We start from the raw sequence: 20,158 nt of genomic DNA, 5'->3' as shown, positions 1-20,158 counted from the left end.
CTGGCTCCTCTCTCACTCTTCTATCGCTCGGCACCTCGCTCACTCCGCCATCTCCCAGCTCATATATTTCTCTTCTATCTCCCGACTCCAATCTCGCTCTTCTATCACTCGGTTGCTCTCTCGCTGCTCCATCTCCCAGCTCCTCTCTCGCTCTACCATCTCCCGGCTCCTCTCTCGCTCTTCTATCTCTCGGCTCCTCTCTCGCTCTTCTATCTCCTGGCTCCTGTCTCGATCTTCTATCTCTCGGCTCCTCTCTTGTTACTGCATCACGCAGCTGCTCTCTCGCTCTTCCATCTGCCGACTCCACTCTCACTCTTCTATCTCCCGGCTCCTCTGTCGCTCTTCCATCTCCCGGCTCCTCTCTCGCTCTTCTATCTCCCAGCTCATGTCTCGAGCTTCTATCTCTCAGCTCCTCTCTTGTTACTGCATCACGCAGCTGCTCTCTCGCTCTTCTATCTCCCGGCTCCACTGTCGCTCTTCCATCTCCCGGATCCACTATCGCTCTTCGATCTCCCGGCTCCACTCTCGCTCTACCAGCACCCGGCTCCTCTCTCGCTCTTCTAACTCCCAGCTCCTGTCTCACTCCTCCATCTGCTGGCTCCTCTCTCACTCTTCTATCTCTCGGCTCCTCTATCGCACTTCCATCTCTCAGCACCTCTCTTGCTCTTCTATCTCTCGGCTCTTCTCTCGCTCGTCTATCTCTCGGCTCCTCTCTTGCTCTTCTATCTCTCGGCTCCTCTCTCGCTCTTCTATCTCCCGGCTCCTCTCTCGATCTTCTATCTCTCGGCTCCTCTCTTATTACTGCATCTCTCAGCTCCTCTCTCGCTCTTCCATCTGCCGGCTCCTCTCACGCTCTTCTAACTCCCGGCTCCTCTCTCACTCCTCCATCTCCTGGCTCCTCTCTCACTCTTCTATCTCTCGGCTCCTCTCTCGCTCTTCTATCTCCCGGCTCCTGTCTCGATCTTCTATCTCTCGGCACCTCTCTTATTACTGCATCTCTCAGCTCCTCTCTCGCTCCTCCATCTCCCGGCTCCACTCTCACTCTACCATCTCCCGGCTCCTCTCACGCTCTTCTAACTCCCGGCTCCTCTCTCACTCCTCCATCTCCCGGCTCCTCTCTCACTCTTCTATCTCTCTGCTCCTCTCTCGCTCCTCCATCTCCCGGCTCCTCTCTCACTCTTCTGTCTCCCGACTCCTCTATCGCTCTTCCATCTCCCGGCTCCACACTCGCTCTTCTATCTCTCCAATACTCTCTCGCTCCTCCATCTCCCGGCTCCTCTCTCGCTGTACCTGCTCCCAGCTCCTCTCTCGCTCATCCATCTCCTGGCTCCTCTCTCGCTCTTCTATCTCCCGGCTCCTCTCTCACTACTCCATCTGCCGGCTCCTCTCTCGCTCCTCCGTCTCCCGGCGCCACTCTCGCTCTTCCATCTCCTGGCTCCACTATCGTTCTTCCATCTCCCGGCTCCACTTCGCTCTACCATCTCCCGGCTCATCTCAGGCTCTTCTAACTCCCGGCTCCTCTCTCACTCCTCCATCTCCTGGCTCCTCTCTCACTCTTCTATCTCTCTGCTCCTCTCTAGCTCCTCCACCTCCCGGCTCCTTTCTCACTCCTCCATCTCCCGGCTCCTTTCTCGCTCTTCTATCGCTCGGCTCCTCTCCCGCTCTTCCATCTCTCAGTTCCTCTCTCGCTCTTCCATCTTAAGGCTCCTCTCTAAATCATCTATCTCCGGGCTCCCTTCTCACTCCTCCCACTCCCTGCTCCTTTCTTGCTCCTCCATCTCCCGGCTCCACTTCACTCCTCCATCGCCTGGATCCTCTTTCACTCTTCCATCTCCTGGCTCCTCTCACACTCTTCCATCTCTCGGCTCCGCTCTCGCTCTTCTATCTCGCGTTCCAATCTTGCTCTTCCATCTCCCAGCTCATCTCGCGGTCTTCTATCCGTCGGATCCACGCTCGCTCTTCTATCTCTCGGCTCCTCTCTCGCTCTTCCATCTCTCGGCTCTTCTCTCGCTCTTCCATCTCTCGGCTCCTCTCTCGCTCTTCTATCTCTCGGTTCCTCTCTCGCTCTTCTGTCTCCCGGCTCCTGTCTCGATCTTCTATCTCTGGGCTCTTCCCTTGAAACTGCATCTCCCAGCTTCTCTCTTGCTCTTCCATCTGCCGACTCCACTCTCACTCTTCTATCTCTCGGCTACACTCTCGCTCCTCCATCTCCCGGCTCCTCTCTCGCCCCTCCATCTCCCGGCTCCTCTCTCGTTCCTCCATCTCCCGGCTCCTCTCTCGCTCTTCTATCTCCCGGCTCCTCTCTCGATCTTCTATCTCTCGGCTCCTCTCTAACTACTGCATCTCTCAGCTCCTCTCTCGCTCTTCCATCTGCCAGCTCCGCTCTCACTCTTCTATCTCCCGGCTACTCTCTCGCTCCTCCATCTCCCGGCTCCACTCTCGCTCTTCCATCTCCCGGCTGCTCTATCGCTCTTCCATCTCCCGGCTCCACTCTCGCTCTACCATCTCCTGGCTCCTCTCTCGCTCTTCTAACTCCTAGCTCCTCTCTCACTCTTCTATCTCACGGCTCCTCTCTCGCTCCTCAATCTCACGGCTCCTCTCTCACTCCTCAATCTCCTGGCTCCTCTCTCGCTCCTCCATCTCCCGGCTCCTCTCTCACTCTTCTATCTCCCGACTCCTATCTCGCTCTTCAATCTCCCACCTCCTCTCGCTTCTCCATCTCTTGGTTCCTCTCTCGTTCTTCTAACTCTCAGCTGGTCTGTCGTTCTTCCATCTCCCGGCTCGTCTCACGCTCTTCCATCACCCGGCTCCTCTCTTGCTCTTCTATCTGGCGGCTCCTCTCTAGCTCCTCCATCTCCCGGCTCCTTTCTCGCTCCTCCATTTCCTGTCTTCTCCCTCCCTCCTCCATCTCCTGGCTCCTCTCTCACTCTTCTATCGCTCGGCACCTCGCTCACTCCGCCATTTCCCAGCTCATATATTTCTCTTCTATCTCCCGACTCCAATCTCGCTCTTCTATCACTCGGTTGCTCTCTCGCTGCTCCATCTCCCAGCTCCTCTCTCGCTCTACCATCTCCCGGCTCCTCTCTCGCTCTTCTATCTCTCGGCTCCTCTCTCGCTCTTCTATCTCCTGGCTCCTGTCTCGATCTTCTATCTCTCGGCTCCTCTCTTGTTACTGCATCACGCAGCTGCTCTCTCGCTCTTCCATCTGCCGACTCCACTCTCACTCTTCTATCTCCCGGCTCCTCTGTCGCTCTTCCATCTCCCGGCTCCTCTCTCGCTCTTCTATCTCCCAGCTCATGTCTCGAGCTTCTATCTCTCAGCTCCTCTCTTGTTACTGCATCACGCAGCTGCTCTCTCGCTCTTCTATCTCCCGGCTCCACTGTCGCTCTTCCATCTCCCGGATCCACTATCGCTCTTCGATCTCCCGGCTCCACTCTCGCTCTACCAGCACCCGGCTCCTCTCTCGCTCTTCTAACTCCCAGCTCCTGTCTCACTCCTCCATCTGCTGGCTCCTCTCTCACTCTTCTATCTCTCGGCTCCTCTATCGCACTTCCATCTCTCAGCACCTCTCTTGCTCTTCTATCTCTCGGCTCCTCTCTCGCTCGTCTATCTCTCGGCTCCTCTCTTGCTCTTCTATCTCTCGGCTCCTCTCTCGCTCTTCTATCTCCCGGCTCCTCTCTCGATCTTCTATCTCTCGGCTCCTCTCTTATTACTGCATCTCTCAGCTCCTCTCTCGCTCTTCCATCTGCCGGCTCCTCTCACGCTCTTCTAACTCCCGGCTCCTCTCTCACTCCTCCATCTCCTGGCTCCTCTCTCACTCTTCTATCTCTTGGCTCCTCTCTCGCTCTTCTATCTCCCGGCTCCTGTCTCGATCTTCTATCTCTCGGCTCCTCTCTTATTACTGCATCTCTCAGCTCCTCTCTCGCTCTTCCATCTGCCGGCTCCGCTCTCACTCTTCTATCTCCCGGCTACTCTCTCGCTCCTCCATCTCCCGGCTCCACTCTCACTCTACCATCTCCCGGCTCCTCTCACGCTCTTCTAACTCCCGGCTCCTCTCTCACTCCTCCATCTCCCGGCTCCTCTCTCACTCTTCTATCTCTCGGCTCCTCTCTCGCTCCTCCATCTCCCGGCTCCTCTCTCACTCTTCTGTCTCCCGACTCCTCTATCGCTCTTCCATCTCCCGGCTCCACACTCGCTCTTCTATCTCTCCAATACTCTCTCGCTCCTCCATCTCCCGGCTCCTCTCTCGCTGTACCTGCTCCCAGCTCCTCTCTCGCTCATCCATCTCCTGGCTCCTCTCTCGCTCTTCTATCTCCCGGCTCCTCTCTCACTACTCCATCTGCCGGCTCCTCTCTCGCTCCTCCGTCTCCCGGCGCCACTCTCGCTCTTCCATCTCCTGGCTCCACTATCGTTCTTCCATCTCCCGGCTCCACTTCGCTCTACCATCTCCCGGCTCATCTCAGGCTCTTCTAACTCCCGGCTCCTCTCTCACTCCTCCATCTCCTGGCTCCTCTCTCACTCTTCTATCTCTCTGCTCCTCTCTAGCTCCTCCACCTCCCGGCTCCTTTCTCACTCCTCCATCTCCCGGCTCCTTTCTCGCTCTTCTATCGCTCGGCTCCTCTCCCGCTCTTCCATCTCTCAGTTCCTCTCTCGCTCTTCCATCTTAAGGCTCCTCTCTAAATCTTCTATCTCCGGGCTCCCTTCTCACTCCTCCCACTCCCTGCTCCTTTCTTGCTCCTCCATCTCCCGGCTCCACTTCACTCCTCCATCGCCTGGATCCTCTTTCACTCTTCCATCTCCTGGCTCCTCTCACACTCTTCCATCTCTCGGCTCCGCTCTCGCTCTTCTATCTCGCGTTCCAATCTTGCTCTTCCATCTCCCAGCTCATCTCGCGGTCTTCTATCCGTCGGATCCACACTCGCTCTTCTATCTCTCGGCTCCTCTCTCGCTCTTCCATCTCTCGGCTCTTCTCTCGCTCTTCCATCTCTCGGCTCCTCTCTCGCTCTTCTATCTCTCGGCTCCTCTCTCGCTCTTCTGTCTCCCGGCTCCTGTCTCGATCTTCTATCTCTGGGCTCTTCCCTTGTTACTGCATCTCGCAGCTTCTCTCTTGCGCTTCCATCTGCCGACTCCACTCTCACTCTTCTATCTCTCGGCTACACTCTCGCTCCTCCATCTCCCGGCTCCTCTCTCGCCCCTCCATCTCCCGGCTCCTCTCTCGTTCCTCCATCTCCTGGCTCCTCTCTCGCTCTTCTATCTCCCGGCTCCTCTCTCGATCTTCTATCTCTCGGCTCCTCTCTTATTACTGCATCTCTCAGTTCCTCTCTCGCTCTTCCATCTGCCGGCTCCGCTCTCACTCTTCTATCTCCCGGCTACTCTCTCGCTCCTCCATCTCCCAGCTCCACTCTCGCTCTTCCATCTCCCGGCTGCTCTATCGCTCTTCCATCTCCCGGCTCCACTCTCGCTCTACCATCTCCCGGCTCCTCTCTCGCTCTTCTAACTCCCGCCTCCTCTCTGTCTCCTCCATCTCCTAGCTCCTCTCTCACTCTTCTATCTCACGGCTCCTCTCTCGGTCCTCAATCTCCCAGCTCCTCTCTCAGTCCTCCATCTCCCGGCTCCTCTCTCACTCCTCAATCTTCTGGCTCCTCTCTCGCTCCTCCATCTCCCGGCACCTCTCTCACTCTTCTATCTCCCGACTGCTATCTCGCTCTTCAATCTCCCACCTCCTCTCGCTTCTCCATCTCTTGGTTCCTCTCTCGTTCTTCTAACTCTCAGCTGGTCTGTCGTTCTTCCATCTCCCGGCTCGTCTCACGCTCTTCCATCACCCGGCTCCTCTCTTGCTCTTCTATCTGGCGGCTCCTCTCTAGCTCCTCCATCTCCCGGCTCCTTTCTCGCTCCTCCATTTCCTGTCTTCTCCCTCCCTCCTCCATCTCCTGTCTCCTCTCTCACTCTTCTATCGCTCGGCACCTCGCTCACTCCGCCATCTCCCAGCTCATATATTTCTCTTCTATCTCCCGACTCCAATCTCGCTCTTCTATCACTCGGTTGCTCTCTCGCTGCTCCATCTCCCAGCTCCTCTCTCGCTCTACCATCTCCCGGCTCCTCTCTCGCTCTTCTATCTCCCGGTTCCTGTCTCGATCTTCTATCTCTCGGCTCCTCTCTTGTTACTGCATCATACAGCTGCTCTCTCGCTCTTCCATCTGCCGACTCCACTCTCACTCTTCTATCTCCCGGCTCCTCTGTCGCTCTTCCATCTCCCGGCTCCTCTCTCACTCTTCAATCTCCCGGCTCATGTCTCGAGCTTCTATCTCTCAGCTCCTCTATTGTTACTGCATCACGCAGCTGCTCTCTCGCTCTTCTATCTCCCGGCTCCACTGTCGCTCTTCCATCTCCCGGATCCACTATCGCTCTTCGATCTCCCGGCTCCACTCTCGCTCTACCAGCACCCGGCTCCTCTCTCGCTCTTCTAACTCCCAGCTCCTGTCTCACTCCTCCATCTGCTGGCTCCTCTCTCACTCTTCTATCTCTCAGCTCCTCTCTCGCTCCTCCACCTCCCGGCTCCTCTCTCACTCCTCCAGCTGCCTCTCCTCTCTCATTCCTCCATCTCCTGGCTCCTGTCTCGCTCTTCCATCTCCCGGCTCCTCTCTCGCTCTTCTAACGCTCGGCCCCTCTATCGCTCCTCCATCTCCCGGCTCCTCTCTCACACTTCTATCTCCCAACTCCTCTCTCGCTCTTCCATCTCCTGGCTCCACTCTCGCTCTACCATCTCCCGGCTCCTCTCTCGCTCTTCTATCTCCCGGCTTCTCTCTCCCACTTCCAACTCCTGGCTCCTCTCTCACTCTTCTATCTCTCGGCTCCTCTCTCACTCTTCCATCTCTCGGCTGCTCTCTCGCTCTTCTGTCTCTCGTCTCCTCTCTCGCCCTTCTATCTCTCGGCTCCTCTCTCGCTCTTCTATCTCTGGGCTCCTCTCTCGCTCTTCTATCTCCCGGCCTCTGTCTCGATCTTCTAATTCTCGGCTCCTCTCCTCTTACTGCATCTCGCAGCTCCTCTCTCGCTCTTCCATCTGCCGACTCCACTCTCAATCTTCTCTTTCTCGGCTACTCTCTCGCTCCTCCATTTCCTGGCTCCTCTCTCGCTCCTCCATCTCCCGGCTCCTCTCTCGTTCCTCCATCTCCCGGCTCCTCTCTCGCTCTAACATCTCACAACTCATCCCTCGCTCTTCTATCTCCCAGCTCCTCTCTCAGTCCTCCATCTCCCGGCTCCTCTCTTGCTCCTTCATCTCCCAGCTCCTCTCTCGCTCTCCCATCTCCCGGCTCCTCTCTCGCTCTACCATCTCCTGGCTCCTCTCTCGCTCCTCCACGTCCCGACTCCTCTCTCACTCCTCCATTTCCTTGCTCCTCTTTCGCTCTTCCATCTCCCGGCTCCTCTCTCACTCTTCTATCTCCCGACTCCTCTCTCGCTCTTCAAATTCCCGGCACCTCTCTCACTCCTCCATCACCTGGCTCCTCTCTCGCTCTTCACTCGCTCGTCTATCGCTCAACTCCTCGTTCGCTCTACCATCACCCAGCTCCTCTCATGCTTTTCTATCTCTCGGCTCCTCTCTCGCTCCACCATCTCCCGGCTCCTCTCTCACCCTTCTATCTCACAGCTCCTCTCTCACTCCTCCATCTCCTGGCTCCTCTCTCGCTCTACCATCTCGCGGCTCTTCTCGCGCTCTTCTATCGCTCAGCTCCTCTTTCGCTCTTCCATCTCCCGGCTCCTCTCATGCTCTTCTATCTCTCAGCTCCTCTCCCGCTCTTCCATCTCCCGACTCCACTCTCGCTCTTCCATCTCCTGGCTCCTCTCTCGCTCTTCTACCCCTCAGCTCCTCTCTCGTTCTTCCATCTCCGAACTCCTCTCTCGCACTTCCACCTCCCGGCTCCTCTGTCACTCTTCCATCTCCTGGCTCCTCCCTCACTCATCTATCTCTCGGTTCCAATCTTGTTCTTCCATCTCCCAGCTTGTCTCGGGCACTTCTATCCCTCGGATCCACTCTCGCTCTTCTATCTCCAGGCTCCACTCTTGCTCTTCCATTTCCCGGATCCAGTATCGCTCTTCCATCTCCCGGCTCCACTCTCACTCTACCATCTCCGGCTCCTCTCTCGCTCTTCTAAATCCCGACTCCTCAATCACTCCTCCCTCTCCTGGCTCCTCTCTCCCTCTTCTATCTATCGGCTCCTCTCTCGCTCCTCCACCTCCCAGCTCCTCTCTCACTCCTCCATCTCCCGGCACCTCTCTCGTTCCTCCATCTCCCGGCTCCTCTCTCGCTCTTCTATCTCCCGGCTCCTCTCTCGATCTTCTATCTCTCGGCTCCTCTCTAACTACTGCATCTCTCAGCTCCTCTCTCGCTCTTCCATCTGCCAGCTCCGCTCTCACTCTTCTATCTCCCGGCTACTCTCTCGCTCCTCCATCTCCCGGCTCCACTCTCGCTCTTCCATCTCCCGGCTGCTCTATCGCTCTTCCATCTCCCGGCTCCACTCTCGCTCTACCATCTCCTGGCTCCTCTCTCGCTCTTCTAACTCCTAGCTCCTCTCTCACTCTTCTATCTCACGGCTCCTCTCTCGCTCCTCAATCTCACGGCTCCTCTCTCACTCCTCAATCTCCTGGCTCCTCTCTCGCTCCTCCATCTCCCGGCTCCTCTCTCACTCTTCTATCTCCCGACTCCTATCTCGCTCTTCAATCTCCCACCTCCTCTCGCTTCTCCCATCTCTTGGTTCCTCTCTCGTTCTTCTAACTCTCAGCTGGTCTGTCGTTCTTCCATCTCCCGGCTCGTCTCACGCTCTTCCATCACCCGGCTCCTCTCTTGCTCTTCTATCTGTCGGCTCCTCTCTAGCTCCTCCATCTCCCGGCTCCTTTCTCGCTCCTCCATTTCCTGTCTTCTCCCTCCCTCCTCCATCTCCTGGCTCCTCTCTCACTCTTCTATCGCTCGGCACCTCGCTCACTCCGCCATTTCCCAGCTCATATATTTCTCTTCTATCTCCCGACTCCAATCTCGCTCTTCTATCACTCGGTTGCTCTCTCGCTGCTCCATCTCCCAGCTCCTCTCTCGCTCTACCATCTCCCGGCTCCTCTCTCGCTCTTCTATCTCTCGGCTCCTCTCTCGCTCTTCTATCTCCTGGCTCCTGTCTCGATCTTCTATCTCTCGGCTCCTCTCTTGTTACTGCATCACGCAGCTGCTCTCTCGCTCTTCCATCTGCCGACTCCACTCTCACTCTTCTATCTCCCGGCTCCTCTGTCGCTCTTCCATCTCCCGGCTCCTCTCTCGCTCTTCTATCTCCCAGCTCATGTCTCGAGCTTCTATCTCTCAGCTCCTCTCTTGTTACTGCATCACGCAGCTGCTCTCTCGCTCTTCTATCTCCCGGCTCCACTGTCGCTCTTCCATCTCCCGGATCCACTATCGCTCTTCGATCTCCCGGCTCCACTCTCGCTCTACCAGCACCCGGCTCCTCTCTCGCTCTTCTAACTCCCAGCTCCTGTCTCACTCCTCCATCTGCTGGCTCCTCTCTCACTCTTCTATCTCTCGGCTCCTCTATCGCACTTCCATCTCTCAGCACCTCTCTTGCTCTTCTATCTCTCGGCTCCTCTCTCGCTCGTCTATCTCTCGGCTCCTCTCTTGCTCTTCTATCTCTCGGCTCCTCTCTCGCTCTTCTATCTCCCGGCTCCTCTCTCGATCTTCTATCTCTCGGCTCCTCTCTTATTACTGCATCTCTCAGCTCCTCTCTCGCTCTTCCATCTGCCGGCTCCTCTCACGCTCTTCTAACTCCCGGCTCCTCTCTCACTCCTCCATCTCCTGGCTCCTCTCTCACTCTTCTATCTCTTGGCTCCTCTCTCGCTCTTCTATCTCCCGGCTCCTGTCTCGATCTTCTATCTCTCGGCTCCTCTCTTATTACTGCATCTCTCAGCTCCTCTCTCGCTCTTCCATCTGCCGGCTCCGCTCTCACTCTTCTATCTCCCGGCTACTCTCTCGCTCCTCCATCTCCCGGCTCCACTCTCACTCTACCATCTCCCGGCTCCTCTCACGCTCTTCTAACTCCCGGCTCCTCTCTCACTCCTCCATCTCCCGGCTCCTCTCTCACTCTTCTATCTCTCGGCTCCTCTCTCGCTCCTCCATCTCCCGGCTCCTCTCTCACTCTTCTGTCTCCCGACTCCTCTATCGCTCTTCCATCTCCCGGCTCCACACTCGCTCTTCTATCTCTCCAATACTCTCTCGCTCCTCCATCTCCCGGCTCCTCTCTCGCTGTACCTGCTCCCAGCTCCTCTCTCGCTCATCCATCTCCTGGCTCCTCTCTCGCTCTTCTATCTCCCGGCTCCTCTCTCACTACTCCATCTGCCGGCTCCTCTCTCGCTCCTCCGTCTCCCGGCGCCACTCTCGCTCTTCCATCTCCTGGCTCCACTATCGTTCTTCCATCTCCCGGCTCCACTTCGCTCTACCATCTCCCGGCTCATCTCAGGCTCTTCTAACTCCCGGCTCCTCTCTCACTCCTCCATCTCCTGGCTCCTCTCTCACTCTTCTATCTCTCTGCTCCTCTCTAGCTCCTCCACCTCCCGGCTCCTTTCTCACTCCTCCATCTCCCGGCTCCTTTCTCGCTCTTCTATCGCTCGGCTCCTCTCCCGCTCTTCCATCTCTCAGTTCCTCTCTCGCTCTTCCATCTTAAGGCTCCTCTCTAAATCTTCTATCTCCGGGCTCCCTTCTCACTCCTCCCACTCCCTGCTCCTTTCTTGCTCCTCCATCTCCCGGCTCCACTTCACTCCTCCATCGCCTGGATCCTCTTTCACTCTTCCATCTCCTGGCTCCTCTCACACTCTTCCATCTCTCGGCTCCGCTCTCGCTCTTCTATCTCGCGTTCCAATCTTGCTCTTCCATCTCCCAGCTCATCTCGCGGTCTTCTATCCGTCGGATCCACACTCGCTCTTCTATCTCTCGGCTCCTCTCTCGCTCTTCCATCTCTCGGCTCTTCTCTCGCTCTTCCATCTCTCGGCTCCTCTCTCGCTCTTCTATCTCTCGGCTCCTCTCTCGCTCTTCTGTCTCCCGGCTCCTGTCTCGATCTTCTATCTCTGGGCTCTTCCCTTGTTACTGCATCTCGCAGCTTCTCTCTTGCGCTTCCATCTGCCGACTCCACTCTCACTCTTCTATCTCTCGGCTACACTCTCGCTCCTCCATCTCCCGGCTCCTCTCTCGCCCCTCCATCTCCCGGCTCCTCTCTCGTTCCTCCATCTCCTGGCTCCTCTCTCGCTCTTCTATCTCCCGGCTCCTCTCTCGATCTTCTATCTCTCGGCTCCTCTCTTATTACTGCATCTCTCAGTTCCTCTCTCGCTCTTCCATCTGCCGGCTCCGCTCTCACTCTTCTATCTCCCGGCTACTCTCTCGCTCCTCCATCTCCCAGCTCCACTCTCGCTCTTCCATCTCCCGGCTGCTCTATCGCTCTTCCATCTCCCGGCTCCACTCTCGCTCTACCATCTCCCGGCTCCTCTCTCGCTCTTCTAACTCCCGCCTCCTCTCTGTCTCCTCCATCTCCTAGCTCCTCTCTCACTCTTCTATCTCACGGCTCCTCTCTCGGTCCTCAATCTCCCAGCTCCTCTCTCAGTCCTCCATCTCCCGGCTCCTCTCTCACTCCTCAATCTTCTGGCTCCTCTCTCGCTCCTCCATCTCCCGGCACCTCTCTCACTCTTCTATCTCCCGACTGCTATCTCGCTCTTCAATCTCCCACCTCCTCTCGCTTCTCCATCTCTTGGTTCCTCTCTCGTTCTTCTAACTCTCAGCTGGTCTGTCGTTCTTCCATCTCCCGGCTCGTCTCACGCTCTTCCATCACCCGGCTCCTCTCTTGCTCTTCTATCTGGCGGCTCCTCTCTAGCTCCTCCATCTCCCGGCTCCTTTCTCGCTCCTCCATTTCCTGTCTTCTCCCTCCCTCCTCCATCTCCTGTCTCCTCTCTCACTCTTCTATCGCTCGGCACCTCGCTCACTCCGCCATCTCCCAGCTCATATATTTCTCTTCTATCTCCCGACTCCAATCTCGCTCTTCTATCACTCGGTTGCTCTCTCGCTGCTCCATCTCCCAGCTCCTCTCTCGCTCTACCATCTCCCGGCTCCTCTCTCGCTCTTCTATCTCCCGGTTCCTGTCTCGATCTTCTATCTCTCGGCTCCTCTCTTGTTACTGCATCATACAGCTGCTCTCTCGCTCTTCCATCTGCCGACTCCACTCTCACTCTTCTATCTCCCGGCTCCTCTGTCGCTCTTCCATCTCCCGGCTCCTCTCTCACTCTTCTATCTCCCGGCTCATGTCTCGAGCTTCTATCTCTCAGCTCCTCTATTGTTACTGCATCACGCAGCTGCTCTCTCGCTCTTCTATCTCCCGGCTCCACTGTCGCTCTTCCATCTCCCGGATCCACTATCGCTCTTCGATCTCCCGGCTCCACTCTCGCTCTACCAGCACCCGGCTCCTCTCTCGCTCTTCTAACTCCCAGCTCCTGTCTCACTCCTCCATCTGCTGGCTCCTCTCTCACTCTTCTATCTCTCAGCTCCTCTCTCGCTCCTCCACCTCCCGGCTCCTCTCTCACTCCTCCAAATGCCTCTCCTCTCTCATTCCTCCATCTCCTGGCTCCTGTCTCGCTCTTCCATCTCCCGGCTCCTCTCTCGCTCTTCTAACGCTCGGCCCCTCTATCGCTCCTCCATCTCCCGGCTCCTCTCTCACACTTCTATCTCCCAACTCCTCTCTCGCTCTTCCATCTCCTGGCTCCACTCTCGCTCTACCATCTCCCGGCTCCTCTCTCGCTCTTCTATCTCCCGGCTTCTCTCTCCCACTTCCAACTCCTGGCTCCTCTCTCACTCTTCTATCTCTCGGCTCCTCTCTCACTCTTCCATCTCTCGGCTGCTCTCTCGCTCTTCTGTCTCTCGTCTCCTCTCTCGCCCTTCTATCTCTCGGCTCCTCTCTCGCTCTTCTATCTCTGGGCTCCTCTCTCGCTCTTCTATCTCCCGGCCTCTGTCTCGATCTTCTAATTCTCGGCTCCTCTCCTCTTACTGCATCTCGCAGCTCCTCTCTCGCTCTTCCATCTGCCGACTCCACTCTCAATCTTCTCTTTCTCGGCTACTCTCTCGCTCCTCCATTTCCTGGCTCCTCTCTCGCTCCTCCCTCTCCCGGCTCCTCTCTCGTTCCTCCATCTCCCGGCTCCTCTCTCGCTCTAACATCTCACAACTCATCCCTCGCTCTTCTATCTCCCAGCTCCTCTCTCAGTCCTCCATCTCCCGGCTCCTCTCTTGCTCCTTCATCTCCCAGCTCCTCTCTCGCTCTCCCATCTCCCGGCTCCTCTCTCGCTCTACCATCTCCTGGCTCCTCTCTCGCTCCTCCACGTCCCGACTCCTCTCTCACTCCTCCATTTCCTTGCTCCTCTTTCGCTCTTCCATCTCCCGGCTCCTCTCTCACTCTTCTATCTCCCGACTCCTCTCTCGCTCTTCAAATTCCCGGCACCTCTCTCACTCCTCCATCACCTGGCTCCTCTCTCGCTCTTCACTCGCTCGTCTATCGCTCAACTCCTCGTTCGCTCTACCATCACCCAGCTCCTCTCATGCTTTTCTATCTCTCGGCTCCTCTCTCGCTCCACCATCTCCCGGCTCCTCTCTCACCCTTCTATCTCACAGCTCCTCTCTCACTCCTCCATCTCCTGGCTCCTCTCTCGCTCTACCATCTCGCGGCTCTTCTCGCGCTCTTCTATCGCTCAGCTCCTCTTTCGCTCTTCCATCTCCCGGCTCCTCTCATGCTCTTCTATCTCTCAGCTCCTCTCCCGCTCTTCCATCTCCCGACTCCACTCTCGCTCTTCCATCTCCTGGCTCCTCTCTCGCTCTTCTACCCCTCAGCTCCTCTCTCGTTCTTCCATCTCCGAACTCCTCTCTCGCACTTCCACCTCCCGGCTCCTCTGTCACTCTTCCATCTCCTGGCTCCTCCCTCACTCATCTATCTCTCGGTTCCAATCTTGTTCTTCCATCTCCCAGCTTGTCTCGGGCACTTCTATCCCTCGGATCCACTCTCGCTCTTCTATCTCCAGGCTCCACTCTTGCTCTTCCATTTCCCGGATCCAGTATCGCTCTTCCATCTCCCGGCTCCACTCTCACTCTACCATCTCCGGCTCCTCTCTCGCTCTTCTAAATCCCGACTCCTCTCTCACTCCTCCCTCTCCTGGCTCCTCTCTCCCTCTTCTATCTATCGGCTCCTCTCTCGCTCCTCCACCTCCCAGCTCCTCTCTCACTCCTCCATCTCCTGGCTCCTCTCTTGCTCTTCCATCTCCCGGCTCCTCTCTCACTCTTCTTTCTCCAGACTCCTCTCTTGCTCTTCCATCTCCCGGCTCCTCTCTCGCTCTTCCATCACCAGGCTCCTCTCTCGCTCCTCCATCTCCCGGCTCCTCTCTCACTCCTCCATCTGCCGGCTCCTCGCTCGCTCCTCCATCTCCTGGCTTCTCTCTCACTCTTCCAACTCCTGGCTCCTCTCTCACTCTTCTATCTCCCGGCTCCTCTCTCGCACTTCCATCTCCCGTCTCCTCTCTCGCTCTTCTATTGCTGGGCTCCTCTCTCGCTCTTCCATCTTCAGCTCCTCTCTCGCTCTTCTATTGCTCGGCTCCTCTCTCGTTCTTCCATCTCCTGGCTCCTCTCAAATTCTTCCATCTCCCAGCTCCTCCCTCACTCCTCAATCTCCTGGCTCATCTCTCGCTCTTCCATCTCCCGGCTCCTCTCTTGCTCTTCCATCTCCCGGCTACACACTTGCTCTTCTATCTCTTGGCTACTCTCTCGCTCCTCGATCTCACTGCTCCTCTCTCGCTCCTCCAATTCCCTGCTCCTCTCTCACTCTAACATCTCCCAGCAGCTCTCTCGCTCTTCTATCTCCCGGCTACTCTCTAACTCCTCCATCTCCCGGCTCCTCTCTCGATCTAACATCTCCCAGCTCCCCTCTCGCTCTACCATCTCCAGGCCATCTCCCGCTCTACCACCTCCCGGCCCCTCTCTCGCTCTTCTATCTCCCGGTTTCTCTCACGCTCCTCCATCTCCTGGCTCCTCTCTCACTCTTCTATCTCTCGGATCCTCCCTCGCTCCTCCACCTCCTAACTCCACTCTCATTCGTCCATCTCGCGGCTCCTCTCTCACTCCTCCATCTCCCGGCTCCTCTCTCGCTCTAACATCTCCCAGCAGCTCTCTCGCTCTTCTATCTCCCGGCTCATCTCTCGCTCCTCCATCTCACTGCTCCTCTCTCGCTCCTCCATCTCCGGCTCCTCCTCACTCTAACATCTCCCAGCTCCACTCTCGCTCTACCATCTCCCGGTCCATCTCTCGCTCTACCATCTCGCGGCTCCTCTCTCACTCCTCCATCTCCTGGCTCTTCTCCCGCTCTTCCATCTCCCAGCTCCGCTCTCACTCTTCTACCTCCCGACTCCTCTCTTGCTCTTCAATCTCCCGGCGCATCTCTCGCTCCTCCATCTCATGGCTCCTCTCTCGCTTTTCCATCTCCCGGCTACACTTTCGCTCTTCAATCTCCTGGTTCCTCTCTCATTCTTCTACCTCTCAGATCCTCTCTCGTTCATCCATCTCACGGCTCGTCTCTCGCTCTTCTATCTCCCGGCTACCCTCTCGCTCTTTCATCTCCCGGCTCCTCTCTCGCTCTTCCACCTTCCGGCTCCTCTCTCACTCTTCTAACTAGTGGCTCCTCTCTCACTCCTCCATCTCCCGGCTCCGGTCTCGTCCTTCTATCGCTCGGCTCCTCTATCACTCCTCCTACTCCCGGCTCCTCTCTTACTCTTCTATCCCCAGACACCTCTCTCGCTCTTCTATCTCCCGGCTCCTCTCTCACTCCTCCATATCTCGGATCCTCACTTGCTCTTCCACCTCCCGACTCCACTCTCGCTCTTCCATCTCCTGGTTCCTCTCTCACTCTTCTAACGCTCAGCTCCTCTCTCATTCTTCCATCTCCCGGCTCCTCTCTCGCTCTTCTATCTCTCAGCTCCAATCTTGCTCTTCCACCTCCCAGCTCGTCTCGCGCTCTTCTATCCCTCAGATCCACTCTACCTCTTCTGTCTCCCGGCTCCACTCTCGCTCTTCCAACTCCCAGATCCACTATCACTCTTCCATCTCCCGGCTCCACTCTCGCTCTACCATCTCCCGGCTCCTCTCTCGCTCTTCTAACTCCTGGCTCCTCTCTCACTCCTCCATCTCCTGGCTCCTCTATCGCTCTTCCTTCAGCCGGCTCCTCTCTCGCTCTTCTAACGCTCAGCTCCTCTCTCGCTCCTCCATTTCCCGGCTCCTCTCTCACTCCTTTATCTCCTGACTCCACTCTCGCTCCTCCATCTCCCGGCTCCTCTATCGCTGTACCAGCCCCCAGCTCCTCTCTCACTCTACCATCTCCCAGCACCTCTCTCGCTCTTCTATCTCACGTCTCCTCTCTCGCTCCTCCATCTCCCGGGTCCTCACACGCTCTAACATCTCTCGGCTCGTCTCTCACTCTACCATCTCCCGGCTCCTCTCTCACTCTTCTATCTCCCGGCTTCTCTCTCACTCTTCCAACTCCTGGCTCCTCTCTCAATCTTCTATCTCTCGGCTCCTCTCTCGCTCTTCCATCTCTCGGCTTCTCTCTCGCTCTTCCATCTCTCGGCTCCTCTCTCGCTCTTCTATCTCTCGGCTCCTCTCTCGCACTTCTGTCTCCCCGCTCCTGTCTCGATCTTCTAGCTCTGGGCTCCTCTCTTGTTACGGCATCTCCCAGCTCCTCTCTCGCTCTTCCATCTCCCGACTCCAATCTCACACTTCTATCTCTCGGCTACTCTATCGCTCCTTCTTCTCCCGGCTCCTCTTCGCTCTTCCATCACCCGGCTCCTCTCTCGCTCCTCCATCTCCCGGCTCCTCTCTCGTTCCTCCATCTCCTTGCTCATATCTCGCTCTTCTATCTCCCGGCTCCACTCTCGCTCTTCCATCTCACGGCTCCACTATCGCTGTTCCATCTCCCAGCACCACGCTCGCTATACCATCTCCTGGCTCCTCTCTCTCCCTTCTAACTCCCGGCTCCTCTCTCACTCCTCCATCTCCTGGATCCTCTCTCACTCTTTATCTCTCGGCTCCTCTCTCGCACCTCCATCTCCCGGCTCTTCACTCGCTCCTCCATCTCCCGGCTCCTCTCTTACTCCACCATCTCCTGGCTCCTCTCTCGCTCTTCCATCTCACGGCTCCTCTCTCGCTCTTCTATTGATCTGCTCCTCTCTCGTTCTTCCAACTCCTGGCTCCTCTCACATTCGTCAATCTCCGGGCTCCTCCCTCAGTCCTCCATCTCCTGGCTCCTCTCCCGCTCTTCCATCTCCCGGTTCCTCTCTCGCTCTTCTATCTCTCGGCTCCAATCTTGCTCTTCCACCTCCCAGCTCGTCTCGTGCTCTTCTATCCCTCAGATCCACTCTCCCTCTTCTATCTCCCGGCTCCACTCTCGCTCTTCCAACTCCCATATCCACTATCGCTCTTCCATCTCCCGGCTCCACTCTCGCTCTACCATCTCCCGGCTCCTCTCTCGCTCTTCTAACTCCTGGCTCCTCTCTCACTCCTCCATCTTCTGGCTCCTCTCTCACTCTTCTATCTCTCGGCTCCTCTCTCGCTCCTCCACCTCCCGGCTCCACGCTCACTCCTCCATCTTGCGGCTGCTCTCTATCTCCTCCATCTCCTGGCTCCTCTCTCGCTCTTCCATCTCCCGGCTCCTCTCTCGCTCTTCTATAGCTCGGCTCCTCTCTCGTTCTTCCATTTCCTGGCTCCTCTCACATTCTTCAATCTCCCGGCTCCTCCCTCACTCCTCCATCTCCTGGATCCTCTCTCGCTCTTCCAACTCCGGGCTCCTCTCTTGCTCTTCCATCTCCCGGCTACATTCATGCTCTTCTATCTCTTGGCTCCTCTCTCGCTCTTCTACCTGTCGGCTCCTCTCTCACTCTTCTATCTCCCAGCTCCTCTCTCGCTCTTCATTCGCTCGGCTCCTCTCTCGATCTTCTATTGCCAGGCCGCTCTCTCGCTCTTCCATCTCCCAGCTCCTCTCTTGCTCTTCTATTGCTCGGCTCCTCTCTCGTTCTTCCATCTCCTGGCTTCTCTCACATTTTTCAATCTCCCGGCTTCTCCCTCATTCCTCCATCTCCCGGCTCCTCTCATGCTCTTCCATCTCCCGGTTAAACTCTTGCTCTTCTATCTCTTGGCTACAGTCTCGCTCCTCGATCTCACTGCTCCTCTCTCGCTCCTCCATCTCCCGGCTCCTCTCTCGATCTAACATCTCCCAGCAGCTCTCTCGCTCTTGTATCTCCTGGCGCATCTCTCACTCCTCCATCTCCCGGCTCCTCCCTCGATCTAATATCTCTCGGCTACACTCTCGCTCTACCATCTCCCGGCCCATCTCTCGCTCTACCATCTCGCTGCTCCTCTCTCGCTCTACCAACTCCCGGCTCCTCTCTTGCTCTTCTATCTCTCGGCTCCTCTCTCGCTCGTCCACCTCCTGACTCCTCTCTCATTCGTCCATCTCGCGGCTCCTCTCTAACTCCTCCATCTCCTGGCTCCTCTCTCGCTCTTCCATCTCCCGGCACCTCTCTCGCTCTTCTATTGCTCGCCTCCTCTCTCGTTCTTCCATCTCCTGGCTCCTCTCACATTCGTCAATCTCACAGTTCCTCCCTCACTCCTCCATCTCCTGGCTCCTCTCTCGCACTTCCATCTCCCGGCACCTCTCTTGCTCTTCCATCTCCCGGCACCTCTCTTGCTCTTCCACCTCCCAGCTCGTCTCGCGCTCTTCTATCCCTCAGATCCACTCTCCCTCTTCTATCTCCCGGCTCCACTCTCGCTCTTCCAACTCCCAGATCCACTATCGCTCTTCCATCTCCCGGCTCCACTCTCGCTCTACCATTTCCCGGCTCCTCTCTCGCTCTTCTAACTCCTGGCTCCTCTCTCACTCCTCCATCTTCTGGCTCCTCTCTCACTCTTCTATCTCTCAGCTCCTCTCTCGCTCCTCCACCTCCCGGCTCCTCACTCACTCCTCCATCTTGCTGATCCTCTCTAACTCCTCCATCTCCTGGCTCCTCTCTCGCTCTTCCAACTCGCGGCTCCTCTCTCGCTCTTCTATTGTTCGGCACCACACTCGTTCTTCCATCTCCTGTCTCCTCTCACATTCTTCAATCTCCCGGCCCCTCCCTCACTCCTCCATCTCCTGGATCCTCTCTCGCTCTTCCATCTCCCGGCTCCTCTCTAGCTCTTCAATCTCCCGGCTACATTCATGCTCTTCTATCTCTTGGCGACTCTCTCGCTCCTCCATCTCACTGCTCCTCTCTCACTCCTCCATCTCCCAGCTCCTCTCTCGCTCTAACATCTCCCAGCAGCTCTCTCGCTCTTCTATCTCCCGGCTCATCTCTCACTCCTCCATCTCCCGGCTCCTCTCTCGCTCCTCCATCTCCTGGCTCCTCTCTCTCTCCTCCATCTCCCGGTTCCTCTCTCGCTCTAACATCTCCCAGCTCCACTCTCGCTCTACCATCTCCCGGCCCATCTCTCGCTCTACCATCTCGCGGCTCCTCTCTCACTCCTCCATCTCCTGGCTTCTCTCTCGCTCCTCCATCTCCCGGCTCCTCTCTCACTCTTCTACCTCCCGACTCCTCTCTCGCTGTTCCATCTCCCGGCCCCTCTTTCGCTCCTCCATCTCCTGGCTCCTCTCTTGCTTTTCCAACTCCCGGCTACACTTTCGCTCTTCAATCTCCTGGATCCTCTCTCGTTTTTCTACCTCTCAGATCCTCTCTCGTTCTTCCATCTCCCGGCTCCTCTCTCGCTCTTCCATCTCCCGGCTAATCTCTCGCTCTTCCATCTCCCGGCTCCTCTCCCGCTCTTCCATCTTGCGGCCTCTCTCTCACTCTTCTAACTACTGGCTCCACTCTCACTCCACCTTCTCCCGGCTCCGCTCATGCTCTTCTATCGCTCGGCTCCTCTATCACTCCTCGTACTCCCGGCTCCTCTCTTACTCTTCTATCTCCCGACTCCTCTCTCGCTCTTCTATCTCCCGGCTCCTCTCTCGCTCCTCCATATCCCGGCTCCACTCTCGCTCTTCTATTGCCAGGCCCCTCTCTCGCTCTTCCATCTCCCAGCTCCTCTCTTGCTCTT

Source organism: Carcharodon carcharias, chromosome 6, assembly GCF_017639515.1.
Source record: "Carcharodon carcharias isolate sCarCar2 chromosome 6, sCarCar2.pri, whole genome shotgun sequence".
Lineage (NCBI taxonomy): Eukaryota > Metazoa > Chordata > Chondrichthyes > Lamniformes > Lamnidae > Carcharodon > Carcharodon carcharias.
The sequence above is the reverse complement of the archived record's forward strand: the minus strand, read 5'-3'. Positions refer to the sequence as shown.